This window comes from Fukomys damarensis, unplaced genomic scaffold, assembly GCF_012274545.1.
Source record: "Fukomys damarensis isolate Sample0158 unplaced genomic scaffold, DMR_v1.0_HiC HiC_scaffold_23, whole genome shotgun sequence".
In the NCBI taxonomy this organism is placed as follows: Eukaryota; Metazoa; Chordata; class Mammalia; order Rodentia; family Bathyergidae; genus Fukomys; species Fukomys damarensis.
In genome coordinates this window covers 19,420,265-19,435,211 of record NW_022900935.1, presented here as the reverse complement: position 1 = coordinate 19,435,211, position 14,947 = coordinate 19,420,265, and positions in this window count along the sequence as shown.

Genomic DNA, 14,947 nt, shown 5'->3' with positions numbered 1-14,947 from the left:
AAAACCAAACCAAATCACATAACAGTGGTTGCCTGAGGATCCAGGCAAGGGTGGCGAGGCACTGACTAAAGAGCTTGGGGAAGTCCCCAGGCCAGGAAATTTGAATAATGCACTTAAGCTTTTCTCCTCTCAGTGCCAGGGATCAAACCCAGTGCCTCACACATGCAAGACAAACACTGTACCACTGAGCCACAGCCCCAGGCCCAAAGTGTACAAAGATCTGTGTGTTTTCACGAAGCCTAAATTTCATCTCAAAAGTCAGTAAATTTTGAATGCTATTCTTGTTGAAATGTTTAGGAATGAGGTGTATTAATATCTGGTATCGAGCTTTTGTGTAATCGCTCTCCTTGATTGTGGGGTGGGATGTGTGTCGGATTTGCTTGTAACCAACCGAACATAGCAAAGACCGGGATGTCGCTGCCATAGTTAGGTTACATAAGACCGTAACTTCTGCTTGCTGGCAGACTCTCCCTACGGCCCTTGTGGCTTGCACACTTTGACAAAGCAAGTGGAAACAGAGGGCTACCTCCTACCAACAGTCAACTAGGAACTGAGACCAGCTGTCTGACACTTCTTAAAGAAAAGGATCCTGCCTACAAGTTCCTTCCTCGGTGGAGCGTCAGGCAAGGCCCAGCCCTGGCTGATAATTTGCGTCTTGTGAGAGGACTTGATGCCAAACACCTGCTTATGCTGTGGAGCGCTAGGGATCAAACCCAGGAACTGGTGCACGCTGGACAAGTGCTCTACCACTGAGCCGCCTCCCCAGCCCTATACAACTATTTAGATTTTTTACTTCCTTTGGGTTCAGTTTTGGAAAGTAACAGTTTCCCAGAAATTTTTGCCTACTTGGTCAAATATGTTGGCATACATCTATTCATGATATCATCTCTTTAAAAACTTGATTGTTAAAAAGAATAAAAAAAAACTTGGTGGTAAATATAACTCGCATATAGAAAGGTGCATAAAACATAAATGTGTTGTATAATGTGTGATTATGAAACAAACATCTGTGTCTTCACCCAACTCGAGAGATGGCAGATTGTCGGCACCGCAGGGACCCCCTATATCCTCCCCCTCATAAGGGGAATTGTGCTTGTGTTTTGTGATGATTTCTGCCTACTGTTACAGTTCACCCATGCTGTTCAATATAATTTAGATTTTTCCACTTTTGAGTGGAGAATCATTCCCAGTATAGCTCAGGTTTTGCTGTGTTCACTTAGCATTGTATTTACAATGTCAGTCTATATGGTTTTGAAGTTTTAGTTTATTTTCATTGCTGTTTAATATTTCATAGTGTGATTACTTATCCACTTTACCATTGGTAGGCTTTTTTTTTGCACCAGGGATCGAACTCAGGACCTTGTACTTGTGAGGTGGTCACAGTACCACTGAGCTAAATCTCTGGCCCTTTTTAAGGCTTTTTTTTTGAGACAAGGTCTTGCTATATAGTTCAGGCTGGCCTCAAACTCGTGGTGATCCTCCTGACTCAGCCTCCCGAGTGCTGGGATTACAGGTGTGCACTACCACGCCTGGCACCATCAGTAGGCATCTGAGTTGTTTCCAGTGTGGGGCTAGTAAGCCTGTCTATGCACGATATTTGTATACATATCCCCCAGTACAGTGCACCCATCATAGGAGCATTTTGCTAATACAGTAGTAGAAAATACTCTAGAGGCATTAGTTTCTGTTCACTCTACTAGGAAATAACAAGCTTTCCCCCAAAGTAGTTGTATTATACACACACACACAGCATATGGACATTCCATGTATACTACTTGTTTGGCTGGGCGTGGTGGCGCATGCCTGTAATTCCAGCTCTCGGGAGGCTGAGGCAGGAGGATCACTGTGAGTTCGTCGCGAGCCACATAGTGAGTTCCAGGTCAGTCTCAACTACATAGTGAGACCCTGTCTCAAAAAATTAAAAAAACAAAAAACCCAGGTATACTACTTGGTATTGCCAGACTTTTGAATTTTATCTAAGTGCTATGTGTATAGTAGTGTTCCATTATAGTTCTTGCATTCCCTCCCTAGTTATTTATGGAGTCCAGCACTTCCCCGTACATTCATAGTGAGTTCCAGGTCAGTCTCAACTACATAGTGAGACCCTGTCTCAAAAAATTAAAAAAACAAAAAACCCAGGTATACTACTTGGTATTGCCAGACTTTTGAATTTTATCTAAGTGCTATGTGTATAGTAGTGTTCCATTATAGTTCTTGCATTCCCTCCCTAGTTATTTATGGAGTCCAGCACTTCCCCGTACATTTATCATTGGTCATTTGGATTTCATATTTTTGTGGTGTATACATGTGATGTATATATATGAGGTAAGTATGAAAAAAAGTTTGTCCATTTTTCAGTTGGTAGACTTGGGTTTTTTTCATTGACCTGTAGAAGTTCTTTATTTGGATTGGGAATCCTTTAACAGTTTTTTCTCTTTTTTTGGTATCAGGGATCGAACTTGGGACCTTGAGCTTGCAAGGTGGGTGGTGACACTGAGCTAAATCCCTTAACAGTTTGTTTCTTTTCTTTTCTTTCTTTCTTTCTTTTTTTTTTTTTTTTAGACAGAGACTTGCTATGTAGTCCAGGCTAGCCTCAAACTTTCTACGTAGCTCAGACTGGCTTCAAACTCATGGTCCTCCTGCCTCAGCCTCCTAAATGTTGGGGTTACAGGTATGTGCCATCAAGCTAGTCTTGGGTCTCTGAGTTTTAATATATTTAATCTTTAATACAGTTAAAGATATCTACCTTTTATTTTAAGGGCACACATGGTACCTAGCTCTCTTGTTTGTGTAGTTAATTTTTGTGTGTGTGACACTGAGGATTACTGGGATATGTCCCTTTTTAAATTTTTTAAAAATTTAAGACAGGGTCTCACTAAGTTGGCCAGGTGGGACTCAAACTTGTGGTCCTCTTGCCTCAGCCTCCTGAAGTGCTGGAATAGCTCACATTTTCAAAAACAAAAATTGTTGAAATTCTTGAGGCTTAGAAGGAGGACACATTTCATTTGAAGTTGTTTCTGTCAGGTGCTAAGGGCATTGCAAGCCCAAGATCATCTTGAGCTAAATTTATAGTTTGAAGAATCATAGGCTAAAACCTCTGGCAAAGACTGTGGAAATCCAGTCTGATAGAATCGTTCAGCCGCCCACCTAGGATGCATTGCCCAGCCCTTGAAGTTGGGTGAGACGATGAAGTTTCCGTCAGGGGACACAAACAGAAGTGATGCATGTCCTCTCCGAGCACAGGCCTTACGATTCAGGTGCATCCTCTGTCACGCCCATTTCCAAACACGGATCAAGCTTTGACCATGAAGTTGAGGTCAACACCTTAGTCGATGGTAGAGCGACAAGCGGAAGGGACCTGGTTACTGAATGACGGCACGGAGCCCCATGGCCTCAGCCCCCTGGGCCACTGAGCTCAGCACTGTTACAGGAGGAAAAAAAGTTAACTTCTGTGAAGCTGCTGTACTCTAGGGTATGTTTGTTACAGCACCTCAGCCATTTCCCTGGCTACCACACATTTAATAATACCATCGTCTTGTGGAGATGTCCAGGCCATTAATCTGGATTCTTAGTCACTTCCTCCAACCTTCTCTTCTCTTTGGGTCTTTTCTAGACTCTATGGTTCATCGTTATAACCACATCCTTGCAAACACCCTTAACTGCCTAGTGTCTCCTTCACTTCACCTTGTTTGCCCGGCAGATCCATCCTTCTTGGTGCTTGTGTGCGAGTATCTGAGGATCGCAAAATCAAACAACTGGGCCAGCTGCTTATGCTGCCCACAAACACAGAATGACTCGATATGGAAAACTTTGCTGTTTTCTTATTAGGTGGCATTTCCTTCCTCTCTTCTCTTTCAAGATGACTCTTCTTCCAGGCATGGTGGCGCATGCCTGTAATCCTGGCACTCTGGAGGCTGAGGCAGGAGGACTGCCATGAGTTTGAGGCCAGCCTGGGATACTTAGTGAGACCCTATCTAAAAAAAAAAAAAAAAAAGACTCTTCCATTTCTTTTTCTCTGTCTTCAGATTTCTTACCTTCCTTCCTAGAGCCAGTCTCATTTGGTGACCTTGCCTTTTTCTTTGTTGAGAGGACTAGTGTTTAATCACAGACCATTCTCACCTTTCCTCCATTTAATCTGCAATCGCATCTGCTTTGGCTCTCAGTGGGGAAGGTGCTTCTGCTCTCAATGGTGCTTTCATTCTGAATCTCTATATGTTTCTATTATTATTATTATTATTATTATTTTTCAGTACCGGGGATTGAACTCAAGGCCTTCACCCCCAGCCCTTTTTAATATTTAATGTTTTAATGTCGAGGCAGGCTCTCCTTAAGCCACGAGGCTGGGCTTCAACTTGAAAACTTCTTTTTGTTTGTTTGGTTTGGTTGTCTGAGACAGGGTCTTGCTTGCTACTTAGTTCAGTTCAGGCTGGTCTTGGACTCACTATGTAGCCCAGGCTGGCTTCAGATTTGAGGTGATCCTCCTGTCTCAGCTTCTCAAGTGTATCATCACTCCTGGCTCATGTTTCCTTCTTTACTGGGCCATTTCCCAACAGCTCACAAATGTTTCTAATACCATGTGCACCCCTCCCAGTTCCATTCCAAAGCAAAACACAATACCTATATTAGTTTTCTACTGATGCAGAACAAACGATCATAAAATAGTGGCTTCAAACTACACAGATGTCTGGATTCACAATTTCTGGGTCCGGAGTCCTATGTGTTTTCACTGGGTCCTCTGCTCAGTACCGCTACAGGTTGAAAGCAAGGAGCTGGCAAGGCTGTGAGCTCACCTGGGATTCAGGATTTGCTGCCAGGGTTACCGATTGCTGGAAGAACTCAGGTCCCTACAGTGGTTGGGCTGAGATCGCCACTATCTTGCTGGCTGCTAACAAGACAGCTTAGCTCCTAGAGGCCAGAGTGTGGCCCTCTTTATCATAGGGGGCTTTGCTCCTTTAGGGCCAGCAGCAGAATCATTTTTTCTAAGGGTTCCCCTGCTTAGGTCAGTTCCACCAGGATAATCTTCCTTTGAGTTACTCAAAGACAACCGATTGGGGACCTTAATTATATGTGCAAAATTCTCTTTTGCTATTTAATGTAGACTAATCATAGCAATAACCCATCCTATTCACAGGTTGGCCAGTACTCAGGGGAGGACGGTATGAGGCGTGCTCTGGTATCTGATGAGAGGCAGAAATCTTGAGGCTGCCTTAGGGTTCTGCTTGCCTTGACATCTCTTGATTTTTACCAGCACCAAGTCCCTTCCCCATGAGCCAGCAACCTTCCGAGGGGATCCGGACTTGCTGCCTCCACTTCCGGTTCCCTTTTCAACCTCGTCTAGTTTGGCTTTCATCCACTGAGACTGCTTTTGTCAGGTGACTGACTGACTCTCTTTTACCAAATCCAATAAACAATTTTCTTCTTTTATTTTTTCCCTTTGCAGTACTAGAGATCAAAACTATGGCCTTGTGCATGCTAGGTAAGCACTCTACCACTGAGCTACACTCCCCAGCCCCTTTTTTATTTTGGGACAGGATCTTGCTATGTTGCTGGGGCTGGTCTTGAACCTGTGATCCTCCTGCCTCAGCCTCCTAAGTACTGAGATTAAAGGTATGTGCCACCACATCTGACAGTAGTTTTCTGAATTTTTTTCTTTAAAATTGTACATTATGGAAAAAAACTTAAACATTAAAAAATAGAGATAACAATATGATGAACAACTGTGAACTCCAATACTGAGGTCCAACAAATGAACAAATGGCTAATATTTCATCTATATTCCACACCTTCTATTCCCTCTATTCTTCTGGACTATTTTAAAGCAAATCCAGTTATATATAACATTAATAAAGAAATCACTACTTCGATAAGGAGTTTTTAAAATCCCCGGCCCAGTGTGGATTTCTAAAAGATGCTAAGTGTTTAGAAAATGATCATGGTTGGACAACTCAGTGGTAGCAGGCTTACTTAGCATGCACACAGCTCTGATTCAGTTCCCAGTGCTGCAAAAAACAGCAACAAGGACAACGACAAACGAGCACAGTGGGCTGTCACTGGAAACAGTAACAGTGATTCTTTAATATTGCCAGACATCAGTCTTTAAATTTCCTCGATTGATCTACAAGTGTCTTTTACAATGGACTGGTTTAAATCAAGATTCTTTTTTTTTTTTTTTTTTTTTTTTTTTTTTTTTTTTGGTACCGGGGATTGAACTCGGGTCCTTGCAAGGCAGGCCACCGAACCACTGAGCTAAATCCCCAGCCCTAAATCAATATTCTAGCAGGAGCCGTTCATCTCCTAAGTTTCTTAAATTCCACTTAATCCTTTTACTTTTTGTCTGTCTTGCCACTTAATTTTTGAAGAAACTGGTCAATGTTTGTTTGAATTCCCCGTGTTCTGGATTTGGCCCGCTGCATCTCCCTGGTGTATTTGACATATTCCTCTGCCTCCAGGGCCCCTTTCCACGGTCACCAGACCACGCCCCCTACCCCCCTAGGGGCCCTGGCCGGTGTCCCAGCATCCAAAGCGGCAGCCTTCTCAAGGGCTGCTCTCTCGCGGTGGGAGGACGCTGTGCTTTCCCCTGCTCTGCCCTCTGGCCAGCGTCTTCCGTCTCTTGCATGTCCTCCTCTTCCGCCCAACCTTGAAACTTGGTGGTTCTCGAGGCCCCCGCAGGCCTTCTTTCTTTGGCCATCCATTCTCTCCCCATCACTTCCTCCATTTCCCTGGCTTGAAATGCCACATAGACACTGAGAAACTGGTGACAGTTTTATCTGCAGCCTGGACCTCTCTCAGAGCCCTGGAGGCTCTCTGGGGACCTTTCCTCGATCAGTCCACTCAGCTGTCTCATGGCGTGTCCAACCTTCCTTGTCCCCAAGAGGACCCTGGACTTCCCTCTCCCAAGCCTGATCTCCCTCCCTCCTCCTCCACCGAGTGACAGGGGCCACGGTCCCCGGTGGCCGGGGCCAGGAGCCTGCCTCTCCCTCGGCAGAGCCTGTCGGCCTCCTCCATACTCAGGGGTCCCCCCATCGGTGCACCTCCACGTGCAGCCTGGCCGGGCCCCCTCTTCCCTGGGCTCCTGCTTCCGTCCCAGAGCCCTCAGCAGATCCTGGATTCGTGGTACAGCCCAAAGTGATCCTTTAAAAGCCTCAATCACGTAAGTCCCCTCACCCCTTTTTCTGTGTGTGAACCAGGGATCAAACTCAGGACCTAAATGATGACTTGTAACTGTACCATATACCTAAAAAGTACCAATAAACTTAATGAGAGGAAAAACAAAACAAAAAAAACCCCTCAGGACCTTGCACTTGTCAGGCAGGTGGTGGCGCCACTGAGCTAAACCTCTGGCCCATGTAAGTCCCCCTTTTAAATTTAAATTCTCAGTGCACACGAATGAATAAGGCCTGAGAAATGTACATGCTGTGACTTTTGTCCCCTTTCTCGTGGGCCTCTCCCCGCTTGCTTGCCAAACTCATCACAAAAGGTTCTCAGTTACTCCAAAATGCCACAGTCCTGCCCACTCCTCTGACCGGGACCTTCGCCCTACTGCTCCACTGCAAGCTCTCTTTTTGTGTTTCAGCAGTAGTAAAGGTTGAACCTAGGGCCTTCACACTGAGTTATGTCCTCAGCCTTCTTTTGATTTTTCACTTTATGACAGGTCTCATTAAGTCACTGAGTTACCCAGGCTGGGCTTGAACTTGTTATCCTCCTGCCTCAGCCTCCCAGAGTGCTGGGATTACAGGTGTGCACCACCCCCCGACTGGCTGGCAGCCTCTTACTCTGCTGCATTTTACATAGTGCCCCGCTCGTCTAGGGGTCACCTCCCACTCCGCTCCGCCTTCCTCTCTTCCACACGCAGAGGGGTGTGTGTGCTGTGAGCCTCGTTCACTGCTCATCTCCCCAGAAGACCCTGTGGGCTCCACCTCCATGGCACGGAGACCTGTGGAGAAGGGCCCGATATCTAACCTGCCAAGATCCCTGGAGACCACACAGCAGCAGCATGACCCAGGGGGCTACACAGACCAGCCATTTGGGACGCCACCTTTGGGACGGTGCTTAGACTTATAGATCATTTTTTAAAAATGGAGATAGCATTGGCAGGGGTAGGGCCAGGCATGGTGGTGCAGGCCTTTAATCCTAGCACTCAGGAGGCTGAGGCAGGAGAATAATAGAGTTCAAGACCAGCTTGGGCCACATAGTGAGATCCTGTCTCGGAAAAAAAAAAAAAAAAAGACAGACAGCGGGTACAGCTTAGTGGTAGAGCTCTAGCCTAGTATATGCTAGGTCCTGGGTCCCATCCCCAATATTGTAAAACTAAGCAAACAAAAAATGGAATAAAATTATAGCAAATTATTTTTCCTGTTACTGGAGATTGAACTCAAGGAGTGCTGAGCTACAGCCCCAGCCTCCCCATTAATTTATTTTCTTTTAAAATTTCGAGGTAGGGTCTTGCTAAGTTACTAATTTGCTCAGGCTGGACTGACACTTGTGATCCTCCTGTCTCACCCTCCCAGAATGCAGGGATTACAGGGTGTGCCACCACACATGGATTCTAGCTAAAAAATCTTTTAAAATTTTGAGATAGAGTCTCGACAAGTTATAGGCATGTAGCACCGAGCCTGGCGAAATACAGAAATTCTAAATGTACAATTCAGTGAGTTTTGACAGCATACCAGTCATCATACAGAGCACCTCATCACCCCAAAAATTCTCTCCTGTCACCTTCCAGTCAACCCCAGTGTCCACTATTGGTGGCTGAAATTTTTATATCCTCTTCAGGCAAGAACAGTGGAGTGTTTCTGTGCTATTCCAGCCAATCCATTTATCTTGAAGCCCTATTTTTACCAATGAGACCTGTTTCTAATACTCAGTTTGCTAACTGGCACAGCCTGTGCGACTGATATGAAACAAAAAAACCCCTGCTGCATCTCTCCCGTGGCTTGGCTGGAGAACAGCCCTTCTGGCTGAGTGAGGGCCCAGGGCCTCCCCAGCTACTCCCTGCGGTGACTTCTGTGACAGGAGCAACGGTCTGCCCTGAAGCAGAGCCTAAACTCATACACATTTCAGAAATCACAGTTTCTGTTAAAATTCAGACTAATGGCCAGTAGAACAGGCTCTGCATAAGGGAGCACAGGGAGCTGGCTGGTGGCCTGGAGGGTCAGTCACAGGACCTAGGCAGGCGGCCTGCTGAGTCTGTCGGTAGAGGGGACCCCGGTGTGTCCCCTGGAGCACGTGACCTGTTCAGCATCCAGCCCTCATCAGCTCACCTTGGGACATATTCTTCTCTGAGGCCCAGCCACCTGGTTTTAGAGCCACCTCTGGCCTCCCTGCCCCTTCTGGATGCAGGGTGGTATCAGACACTCCCTTGGAATGTGGAAGGAGGGACAGCTCTAGGGATGCTTCCCTGAGGCTGACCCTTCTCTTCCTGCAGCCTCCAGCCTTTCCACCTTGGATTTGGACTCCAATTCCAGCTCCTGGGCTCAGTTCTCCTGGTCCCCAGCCCCAAAGTCCCTCTTTAGGTACCCTGGGGGCTCGGTAGGTGATCTCCGTTCCACACAGGGCCCTTTCCAACCTTGCATTTTGCAGAGTGAAAAAAGATGCCTTGGCTGAAAATTACTTTCCTTGTTTTCACTTGATCCTCTCACTGGCCTGTGCTGTGAGCAGAAATTCAGAATGGCCTGTTACAGGTGAGAGAATGAAGCTGCATGTCTGCTTCTGTGGCCTGCTGGTTCTTCTAAGGGGCCAGGCTCTCTCTCTCCCTCTCTCTCTCTCTCTCTCTCTCTCTCTCTCTCTCTCTCTCTCTCTCTCTCTCTCTCTCTCTCTCTCTCTCTCTCTCTCTCTCTCTCTCTCTCTGACACACACATATACCAGGTGCTCTGAGCCTATTTGCTGAATGGCATGGGGGCCCTAAGCCTTAGTTTCCTTGCCTATGAAGTGGGTGTTACCCCTCATGCCATCGTTACCAGTCCAGTCCTCTTCACCTTTCCCCACTGCACAGGGCCTTGGAGGCCAACCTTTCCCAAGCCTACAGCTTTCACAGTTCTAGAACCTTCCCTTGCTCCCAATCAGCAAAAGTGTTCACTGCTGCCATCCTGAGTGCTGCCCTAGCCTTTGGTCTTCATTTTAACTTCGTTCCTTACTCTGGCAGGGTCCCTTAATCACACCCTTTTCAACTGCTCCTTGAGTGTGTCCTCTGTCTCACCTGGGCCTGACTACAGGAATGACTACCAGCCTGGTGCTGGGCAGTGGGGCCTCTGTGTGCTGCTGGGCTGAGGGGATTAGGCTCCTCTCCCATCTTGCTCAGTGCATGACTGACCTCCTGGCGGGGATAATGGTCAATGGTGATCTGCGGCATGTGGTGATGTCAGTTTCTCTGTGACCAGTGCAGTGGTGATATGAGATGACCAAGATGTTGGCAAGATCAAGTGGCAGTGGCACTTAGTCACTATGGTGACAAGTGTGACTAAAAAACAGTGACAAAGACTGTGGTGTGGGCTTCTGAATCTCCATCTGACTCCCTAGAAACACACATAATGAGCAGGACAGCGTGAAGGCCTTGAATTCCCAACTCTGTGGAAAGTCAGAAAGGCCTAGTGTGGCTCTGGAAGAATCTTTGATCTGATCCACCACAGGGTGGGTGTGGCAGAGGACCAGCTTCAGGGTGACCCACAATGCCTCCCACTGTGCTGAGAGAAAGGCCCTGGTTAGGAAGGAGTGGAACCCTTTGGGTAGAAGTATGGCATCAGCACCCCTGAATCTTTCTTTTGAAGGAAGCACCTTACCTTGAGTCTGAAGGAAAAGTCTTTCTTTGCATACAAAGCCCTTAGTGTCTCTCCTCCATGTCTGCAGGCTTCCAGTGAGAATTCTATCCCAGGACAGCCCAGTCAGAAGTGCACAAGTCCCACCCAGGAGGAGGCAGTTCACACATTTACGGAAGAACCATGCCAGTTTGTATTGGCAGGAGCCTGGGTGCATCCTGTGGTGTTAGACTAAGGAAGACAAAATCTGAGATTAGATGAGGCCGAGCTGGTCAGCATGGGGTCACTCACCCAGGAGTGGGGGCTGTGTTGGTGGGGCGCCCTGGACCGTGGCCAGTCTTCACAGCTGACTGGAACTCAGATGCAATGTGGCCTCCAGTGAAAGAGGCTGGGGTGTGGGGATTGGAATGAATGTTATCTATTCTGCTCTCGACCACCCTCTCTTCACAGCCTCCCAAAAGCTCTATGTTCATTTTCCCCTCTGCACCAGAGATAAGGTGGCAGATGCTAAAAGGAATTGGGTTCCTCGGTTTTCTGACCCAATGAGAAGGAGGCCCTGCAATGTAGGAGACTGGATGATGGCGATGAACCTTTTTGTTTTTAATAATAAAGCCCAGGGGAAGAATGGTAATTGGAGTTTTCATGCACCTGGAGTGGTGTAACAGCTGACTGATCATGGGGTCTCTAGGATGCTGTAAAGGGAAAGACTGGCATCTAATTTTTAAAAAATTTAAATAGAAGACTACTAAGTCTGGTTAGTTTTCCTAATAGGGATTCACTACCTCTTCCTAGTTCCTAAAATCCCCTGACTGCAGGTGCAGGGATGATTTGTCCCTCCAAGGAAGGGCTCCCAAGGCTGCCCTAAGTGTATACTGTGAATTTCCCCCAGCAGGACCTGTGGTCTCTTTGTGAAAGGGGGGAAATCCTGGCTCTGAACTGATGATAACCCCTGAAGGTTCAAAATGCCATCATGGTCCACCAGTTAGAGTGGGTGCTTATGGAGGTTAGGTGGCAGATGGTCTTAGCCCAAGTGTAGGCAATGATAGCAAAACCTAGTTAGAAATATGTCACCGTCACGCAGCAGAGACAGCAGTAACTTTCCCTTGGTACCTCTGGGCTTTGCCTTCTCTCTAGATGTCTATCACAAGGTAGATCAAAGGGATATTCATCATCTCAACATAGTTCAAAATATTACCCTTGACCGGATGTGGTGGCACATGTCTGTAATCCCAGCACTTGAGAGGCTGAGGCAGGAGGATCCCCATGAGTTTGAGGTCAGCCTGGGCTACATAGGGGGTCCAAGGCCAAACTGAACTGCCTAATAAAACTTTCTTTCAAAAAAAAAGCAAAACATTATGCTTGCCTGTCACACTGATGGCATGATGGTAACTGGGTACAGTGAAATGGAAATTGTAAACAATCTAGATTCTTAATGGAACATATTTGCCAAAGCGAGATAAATCCCACAAAGATGCAGGGGCTACCATGTCAGTGAAGCTTCCAAGGGATCCAGTAGTCCAGGGCATGCTAGGATTTCTCCTCTAAAATGAGACAAGTTGCCAAACCTTACAATGTCCCCTACAAAGAGAGCAGCAGAAGGGACTTTGGCAAGGCTGTGTGAATTTTGCAGCAATATATGCCCCACTCAGCGATGCTGCTTTAGTCATTTACTAAAAAACTCACAAGACTAAGTTTTGAGTGAGGCTTGGAGCAAGAGAAGGCACGGAAGCAGGTGCAGGCTGCAGAGTACGGTGCCTCTCACTGAACACCGTGACTGGGAAGCAAGACGGCAGGAGGAGACGCTGCAGTTCCAGCCTCCAATGGGAGACTCAAAGCACAGTTAGACCCTTAGGCTTCTGGATTAAATCATGCCCTCCTTGGCCAATGGCTGTTCTCCATTTTAATAAAAACAGCTTCTGGCTCATACTGGACATGGCAAGGACAGAAATTCTGACTGTGGGACACAGAGTGACCCATGCAACCAGAACCGGAAATGATCTGATCCACTTCATCATAAAACTGGACACGCATGGAGGCATTCTATTATTAAACAGCATGTATGGGATCAGGTCTGAGCAAGTCGGGAAGGCACAAGGAAATTGCATGAGCAGGTGATTCAAATTCCCCTGGTACCTACTTTTATTGCTTCGCTGCTTCTCCTGCAGTCCACACTCAGTGAAGTTGCTATCATCTGTTAACACAGAGGAGAAAGCAGGCAGGATTTCCAAATGGGTCTGCATGGTATGTTAGCCCGACTACAAGTGGATGGCCGCTGCATCGCAGTCCCAGGGCACAGCGGCGAAGGGAAGCCCTCCCAGGAGCAGACTTCTGGCTACATGGAGGATCCACTTTGTGTGGAGGATGGCCCAAGGTACAGATCCACACATACATGGGCACTGGCTAACAACTCTGCTGGCTTAGCCACTGCCCATGAATCAGTGCAGATCTGTGAGGGGGAGATAGGTGGATGGACTGCTAGAAACAGGCATAAGTAGTGAAGCTCTGTAAACCCACACAAATGCTCTGGGAGGGCATCCACTGTGGACGAGCTGCTCCATGACTGAGTGATCAAGACAGTCAGCTTTTTCCTCTGGTTCCTGGTCAGTGGGCCCAGAGAAGCCTGGGAGACAAGGATAGGGCTATGCATGCTGTGATAGATGGAATAATAACCCCACCTACCAAATGTCCATGCTCTAGTCCTTGAGATCTGCAAATAGGTTATATGCTCTATGACAAAGGGTGAATTAAGGAAGCAGATAGAACTAAGTGAATCAGTCAGCCAATTTTAAAAATAGGGCGTTTCTAGCCAGGTGTGGTGGTACATGTATGCCATCCCCACACTCAGGAGGTTGAGGTAGGAGAATTGCTGTGAGTTTGAGGCCAGCCTAGGCTCAAAAACAAACAAACAGGGAAACAAGAAGATTCATCTGAATTATCCACATGGTTCCACTGTAATCACAAAAGTCTTCAAAAGATGGAGGAGGGAGGCAGAAGAGCCGGTGTCAGAGTGATGGAAGGTGGGAGGCTGGACTGTCTACTGCTGGCCTTGAAGATGGCAGGGGTCTCCAGAAGGGCAAGAAAACAGCTTCCTATTGAGCCTCCACAAAGGAATGCAGACCTGGCTGACCCCTTGATTTCAGCCCAGTGAGACCCATGTGAGCCAGATATCTGGCTCCCAGAACTGTGGTAAATTTGTGTTGGTTTAAGCTGCTAAGTTTGTGGCCATTTGTTATGGCAGCTATAGGAAGCTAATACGCATAGGCTCAACTCATTTCCCTCATCAGCCTGAGGCAGGCAGCAAGGTTGAATGTTCAAGTTGGCATCAGGCGAAGACCAGGCTGAGTGTCCCGAATGGCACTGTTTTCTAGAGCTTCCCGGTCTCTTTCAAGAGTTCAAGGAGATCAATTCTAGTTTCATAGTAATACTAAGACAGGGCCCTGATCCACCACGGGAAGGAGAGCCACACCTGCTCCCGACCCAGCCACCAACACTCAAGCGCCGGGAAGGTAGCCGCGCAGGTGCCCATGAACCCCCACAAGACCCCCCCGCACTCTCAGACCTCTTGACTGTGCCAGTCTTTGGACCCACTCTGCAGAGGCAGAGGTGGTCATCAAGGGTATTTTTCTGAGTTCCCAACTTTGAACATCTTTAAAGAAAGGGAGTGGGAAACCTGTAATAGAACGTTGTGGAGTTCAACCATTCAGAAGGTTGGGGAACTCAATCTGGGCCTTGCAGCCTGAGGTCAGTCAGCATCATGGGGTTCAGCCATCAGCTAACTGATATCAGGGGTCTTGCATCCTCGCTCTGTCTGAGCCATTAAATGGTAAATACACTATATTGAAATTTTGTTCACTGTAGACATGTTCTGGACTGCTTCTTGATTTCAATTTAATTCAAATGATTTAAGGGTGATAGACTAGTGACTACCACCGGTGGTCAGTGTCAAAGTTGTGCTTGATCTTAATGTATTGCTGATTGTATCAGTTGGGATAAAGTATTGCGGATGATTTGATGAGCTGTTCTCTCTGATGTTATGAAGATGAGAATGTCTATGGGTCATTAGAGACACAGAAGCTAGGGTGCAACTATATCAGGAAGATTTGGGTGATAATCGAGAGATTAAACCAAGGACAGTCCAACAACAAAAATAAAAATGAGAAAACACTTAAGCAAGACACAAGGACAGACTTCCAGTT